Raw genomic sequence first — 6,861 nt, 5'->3', positions numbered from 1 at the left:
TTTTATTGACTGGGAAGCATAGTATTTCTTTTTAGAGTCAACATTCATAGGTTTAACTAGATTTTCTCCATCCATTCTAGATAACAATAAAGCTTCTCCCGAGAACGCTTTCTTTACCACCAAAGGGCCCTCATTGTTTGACATTCATTTACTCTGATCTTCTCCTGGTAAAAGACAACATTTTCTTCAATACAAGATCTCTTTTATGGAATCCTCAAGGTCGAATCTTCTTGTCGTATGATTTGGCCATCCTTCTTTGATAAAGTTGATGATGACAGATTGCGACTATCCTCTTTTCACTTATCAGATTCAACTGTTCATATCTAACCTTTTCCCATTCTACCTCTTTTAGCTCAAAGTCTATCAATACTTTTAATGAGGGGATTTCCACTTTTAAAAGCATCACCACCTCCATTCCATATACCAACATTTACGAGGTGGCTCCTATTAAGGTTCGGACTGCGGTGTAGAACGCGTGAAGGGCCAATGACAACATCTCATGTCAATCCTTATAGGTGTATCATCTTCTGAATAATCTTCTTGACATTCTTGTTAGCAATTTCTACCGCACCATTCATCTTTGGCCTATACGGCGAGGAATTGGAATGTTTGATTTTCCATCTAGGGTAGAGTTCTATTATTATCTTGCCATTGAAGTTCTGGGCATTGTTAGATATAATCTTTTTCTAGTGAACCATATCGACAAATCAAATCTCTTTTCATAAATTTCTTCACCACTTTTTGCCTCCAAACATCTCAACAAGGTCTTGTCAGATGATTTCTTATACAAAGTTTCCTCACCGAGATAAAATTCCATTGTCGATCTCCTCAAAGTCTTCTTGTTGATTTTGAATGCCCCCATGGGATATGTTTGGTTTTGGATGAAATTCTTAATATCATAGTACCGAGGGTTTCCATCTATTTCCCTTTCAACTGAGTAACAATGAGTTGAGTTATTTCTTATATCAATGTGTATCGGTTGTACCTTGTGCCCAAAGTCTAATCTAGCCATAGAAGCTGGCGTGACCAAAACATTAGAATGGTTTCCTTCCCTTCCTAGATGGGTGAACTTTATTTCCTCAAATTCTCTAGCCAAATTAGACATGTATTCTTGGTAAGGTCTCAACTTCTCATCCTTGGTTTGCCCTTTTTCTTTCACTTGGTAAATAATCAAAATTGAGTCTCCAATACACATCTATCTTTCTGATGTTTAGCTCCAATGTAACCTCTAAAATCAAGAATGCAAGCTTCATACTCGGTTGTGTTGTTAGTGCACCCAAATTGCGACTTAACTAAAACTGGATATTGCTTCTTATTAGGAAATATTAGCACTGCCACCTCTCTATTACCACAACACCATCAACATACATAATCCACCAATCTGATTTCCCTTCCTCAACTGAAAGCACATCTTCATCAGGAAAGTCAAATTTTAATGACTCATAATCTTCCCTAGCATGGTCGGTAAGGTGATCGACAATAACACTCCCTTTCATGACTTTCCTTGTCATATATACTATGTCGTACTCAGCCAATAGAACTTGCCATTTTGCAATTCGGCTTGATAGATAGGGGTGGATTCAGTAGGTACTACTTGATTTTTGTGAAAGCTTTTTCACACTCTTATTCCAAATTCTAAGATTCTTCTTCCTTAACAATTGAAAGTCCACACACAAACTCTGATTTTATCTTCCTCTTTGGGTACTACCACTATGTTGGACACACATTGAGGATACTTGACTACTTTCTAGAAAACCAACATCCCACTGCTTTTCAAATTCTGTATTTACCTTGATCAAGGAATCTTGATGAGTTCTTCCCAACTTTTGCTTAACCGGTTTGCATCTTTCTAATAGTAGTACCCTATCCACCAGGCATATCTATATAATCTCGGAGTAATGCAATCAAATCTTCTCACTTTAGGAGTGATCACAATCCTTATCCTTAGTTTTTTCTTATAATTTTTCATTACCCACATCTATTGTTTCAAATTCCTCTCTAGCGGGTTTCCAAGCTTGTTCATAGTGTCCTATTAATTTTGTGAATCCCCTAATGTTATTTTCATCCAATTCTTCCTCTTCTACAGCTACTATGTATTCTTTAAAATCCGGCCATTCATTCTCATTGTAAAGTGTAGATGTTGTTATGGAAGATCCACTTTGAAAACGGAAAGTGATGTGTAAAAACATCAAGATGAATTTTTGAAAATGCATGATCTCATTAAAGGGAAAAAGTTGTCTAAAAACATTTGCTCGAGCAAACTAATTAGGTGCTCAACATTATTCCAAATTCCTTCAAGCTCTTTTTGGTTCTAAGTTCCTAGGTGTGACCTTACTTCATTTTTTCATCCTTTTCCTTAGTCAAGTGTTGTGGATTCTAGAAGAGGGACCTACGTTTCTAGGTCTACAAATACGTGTATAGATGTATAAGAAAATGCATGATACAATGCATGATTGTGATAAGAATGCTTTCTATATTGGGTATGGATGCAACCTTCTTGTGAACGAATAATAGCCACCACCTTATAAACATAGGTTCTCTTGTCACATTGCTAGGAGTACTGCCTTTGAAGTCATTTGCTTGAATCATATTCACCAAGAGACAGATTTTACATAAGAAGATTGGTCAACGCCCTTTTCATTAATGCTTGATAAGTTTATTACATTTAGAAATACAATATTTTAATCCCTTTCCTTAACAAACTCTCTGACCAAAGGTAAAAAGGCAAAGCCGCGGTTCTCAATCTTTCCTTAACAAATTTTTCTTGGTAATATTATGTGCTTCCCTGGCAATCGTTAAAGTCAATCTCCATTGCTTCAAGTTCAAAGCAACTTTGCATCCAATCCAAACTCATCCTTCCTAGCTCCTTCTCACTTTCTTCCCTAATAATCTTCTCCTCACCTAGCTTTAACTCAAGCTTTGTTATTCGCGCATCTCTAGATTGTATTTGCTCATCCAGAAATGCTCTCCTTTTATCTTCTTCTAGCATCATTTCTTCCAACATTGCCTTGTCTTTTCTGCTTTAGCTCAACTCTATCCGAAGTTTTTCCACTTGTCTTCTTAACTCCTCTTCATTATTGACCCTTTTGCTCTTAATAGACTTTTCTATAGTTTTGGGAGATTTGGCCTCTACACAAGGCATGGATAAAGTAGTTAAGTCTCTCCATCTTGCATATCCTTCACTTGCACTTGGATCCTTTAAACCTTCTATCTCAACCAAAACCGGATGCCTCCAATCTTGTTAGATGATCTCCAAAACTTCTTGTGCAATGGGATCTTTGAACAAACCAAAGAATTGAGCAATTCCTATAGTCCTTGGAATAAACTGCATGCCCCCAAGTTGCCTTACCATTAGGGCAGGAGCATAACTCACATAACCTGCAATCCCTACCAATGGCACCTAACGTCTTTGTCCACAACTCATTAGGACTTCCACTGTCGTTACCCATGAGGTTCTCCAGCTAAAATCACTATTAGGCAAACCTTTTAATTTGTCAACCCAACCTTGGTTGTCTAGATCTCCCCATTCTTCTTCTTCTACTAACTTCAGGGGTCTTTGGGTGAACCATAAAAAATTATTAAAGACATGCTTTTTTTTGTTTTGATATGGCTAACCATCCAGATATACAACAATTGCGTGCAGCATCTCATTACTTCTTTTCCGGTCCTCCTACAATGGTTAAGTGTCAAGATGGTTTTGACTAAAATCAACCACTGGATTGATTTGTGTATTCTCATACTCTACATAAGCAGCAGCGACCTCCAAACTCACTACACCCGTCTGGCTTGAGAGCAACACAAGGCCAAAAATGCCCAAGGCAATCAATCTCTTTTTTCTAATCCTGACTTCTTTTCCAGTTCAATTTCTAGCATCCTCCATTTTAGATCAGTTGTATTCTTTTCCAAAAACTTTTCTAAGTTGGCGATTCTGAGCAGTTTTGACAGTTCGGGGATGATCTTGCCAAATCTCAAAGGAAAATAAATCATATACAGATTGTTTGGAAACTTAGTCAACATTTCATATTCCTCCCTAGTGGGACATAGGCTTATGCTTCTAAAAGAAAAACACTAGTAGTCTGGATCCAAAAATGAACTAAGGCTTGCACAGCCGGGCTTAAAACTTCTACCCTTGCAATTTCCACCAAACATCCGTATTTCCTAAAAAATGCATCTTTATCTACATTCTGAAAATGAGTCGTTAACTTGTTCACCTCATTCATAATGCAATTCAGGTTCTTGATTGGTGACTTCTTAGCATCGCTTCTAAGGCAGTCTCCTTCAATCAATTGTGACAGTTCAGAATTTTTTCCATACTCTATGATGGAAAATTTAGCGATGGTGTCCATTTCGTTCATAAGTCCTGCAATTCAAGATGCTTTGGGGTTAGATTTGTTTTGATGCAAAAGATATCATGGAGCATACAACCTAAGGATAGGTTCTAGTTCCCTTACGTGAGACATGGGGTAGGTTTACTACTTGGTCTCTAAAAAAAGGGTCTCCTGTTGTCCCAGTGATCGTCCTCGTAAAGGCAATATGGGGGTTCAGCAGATGGTGGGATGGCACGTGTACCAATCACTATAAAGGAGTCGCCACCTAGTATTATGGTCACTAGGAACCCTAACTGGTCTTTCAGAGATTCTAAGGCAAGGGACTGGCTGCGTAAAGGGAAGGTATTAGCACCCCTAGTACGCCCTACCTAAGGTAAGCTGCTTGGTATTTGGTTTGCTCTATAATTGCTATGGTGTTGGTGTTTTCTAATCCCAACACCAATGACTATGAGTTTTTCACTTAAACTTTTAAAGGATTGCAATTGTTTAAAATATAAAAACACTCTCTCAAAGAGTAAATAATATAACTAAAGCTTCTATCTCTATATCTCACTCAATAGCACTTAGAATATATGAAGGTGTTTAAGTGTAGTGAGTATGAGAATTTATACTCTTGTGTAAAAATATGAAGGTTCTAATGAACAAATATGAGTATGATTTAGCATTAATGATTTGAATTAGTTTTTGCTATTTAAATAGCTTGTGTGTGTGTGTGTGTGTGTGTGTGTGTGTGTGTGTGTGTGTGTGTATAATTGATTCTAGCAAAGAGTAGTTGTTTATAGACATTATTGTTCATTTGTCACCTCAAATAGTCGACTGGTTCAAATTGGTCAAAGCTAATTAGTCGATCGATTCTTGCAAATTTCTAGGTCTTTATCACATATGATCAAACGGTCGACCAACTAAATTGATATCACTAAATGGTCAACCGATTCATATAAAATTCTAGATTTATCAGTTTTGTCGCACGTCAAGATCCGCACGGCGTCGCGGCAACCAATCGATTGAATTTCAGGTTTTTTTCTTTTTGTATAAAGGAGTCGCCACCTAGTATTATGGTCACTAGGAACCCTAACTGGTCTTTCAGAGATTCTAAGGCAAGGGACTGGTTGCGTAAAGGGAAGGTATTAGCACTCCTAGTACGCCCTACCTAAGGTAAGCTGCTTGGTGTTTGGTTTGATCTATAATTGCTATGGTGTTGGTGTTTTCTAATCCCATCAGTTTTTCCTAGGTTTGATTCAAATAAAATTTATTAGGATAGAAATCCAAGGAGATTCCATGTGCTTCGAAAGCTCATTTTTCCCTTAGTATTTCAAGAGTTTGCGACTCATAAATCACAAGGGACAAAAAAAAATTAGAAATCTAGGGCGCTAAAAACCTATGTTTTAGTTTTTTATACTCTCACGGCTCGTAAACTGTGGAGTAAATTTTTTTTTTTTGAAATGTCCTCGATTATAATCAAGGCTTTTTTCAAGGATGTGTGCGGATTTATTACTCCCAATAATATTTTGGATATTCATCCTTTAAGGATTTCTTTATCCAAACATTAGCGGTGAATAATAGATGAATCCCCCAAAAAAAATAAGATTTTTATAGTTTTTGGAATATTGGCCAATACCCTTTGAAGTTTTACAAACATGTAAAATCCAGAAAATGCAAGCAAATAATTTTTTTGTTGTGTTTACGAAATCCATGTAAAAACACATTTTTAAAACTTCCAATATTTTTTGTATATAAAAAAAAACGTTCAAAACATGTTAGGGTATTGCCGTATGCAACACACAAGAAAACTTTTTTTTTTTATCGAAAAGACAAGCAACGCAATTAAACACAAAAGAAAAATTGCAATAAAAAAAGCTAAAAGCCGTCATATATATTCTAAGATTTATAATAAGCTTAAAGCAATAAAAAAATTCAAACCCAACTTAATGCGCAGATAGCTAGAATAAAAAAAAAACTGGGAGAAAATCACTAAAACAAAAAACAAAGACCGGCTGATTTCTTCTCCCACGGGTGTAACGAAAACCCCTAAATGTAAAAGTTCCTAAACATGAAAGACAAAACCTTTTTACATGGGTAGCAACTGAACTCAAAAATCATGGAAAAAATAATAGGCAAGCGTTGGTTTTTTCTAAACACAAACCAATTATTTCAAAAGGAAGAAAAGATTTACAACCGAATGCTTAATATAAAAATAACAAAGGAGGAGAGATTGGGGCTTATACCTGCAGCTCCTGTTTGCAGAAAATGAAACCAGGGACCAAAAAAAATCACAGCTCACGCGTGCTTCCTTGAATACCGTCGCCTGCCTCTCTTGCGTGTTCCTTCAAACTGCAGCTCCTGTTTGCAGAAAATAGAACCCAAGGCCGAAAGACACAGCTCACGCGTGCCTCCTTGGATGCTGGTAAATGATGGACGAAAATAGAGATGCTAAAGCGGACGAAACATTTCAGCTATGGGCTGCAGGTCTCAATGTTTTTTTTCTGCAGAAGATGAAATGGAGAACCAAGCGCATGTTGTTATCAAGATTCAG

The sequence above is a fragment of the Populus alba genome, chromosome 14 (genome assembly GCF_005239225.2).
Source record: "Populus alba chromosome 14, ASM523922v2, whole genome shotgun sequence".
Lineage (NCBI taxonomy): Eukaryota > Viridiplantae > Streptophyta > Magnoliopsida > Malpighiales > Salicaceae > Populus > Populus alba.
This window is presented reverse-complemented; position numbering follows the sequence as displayed.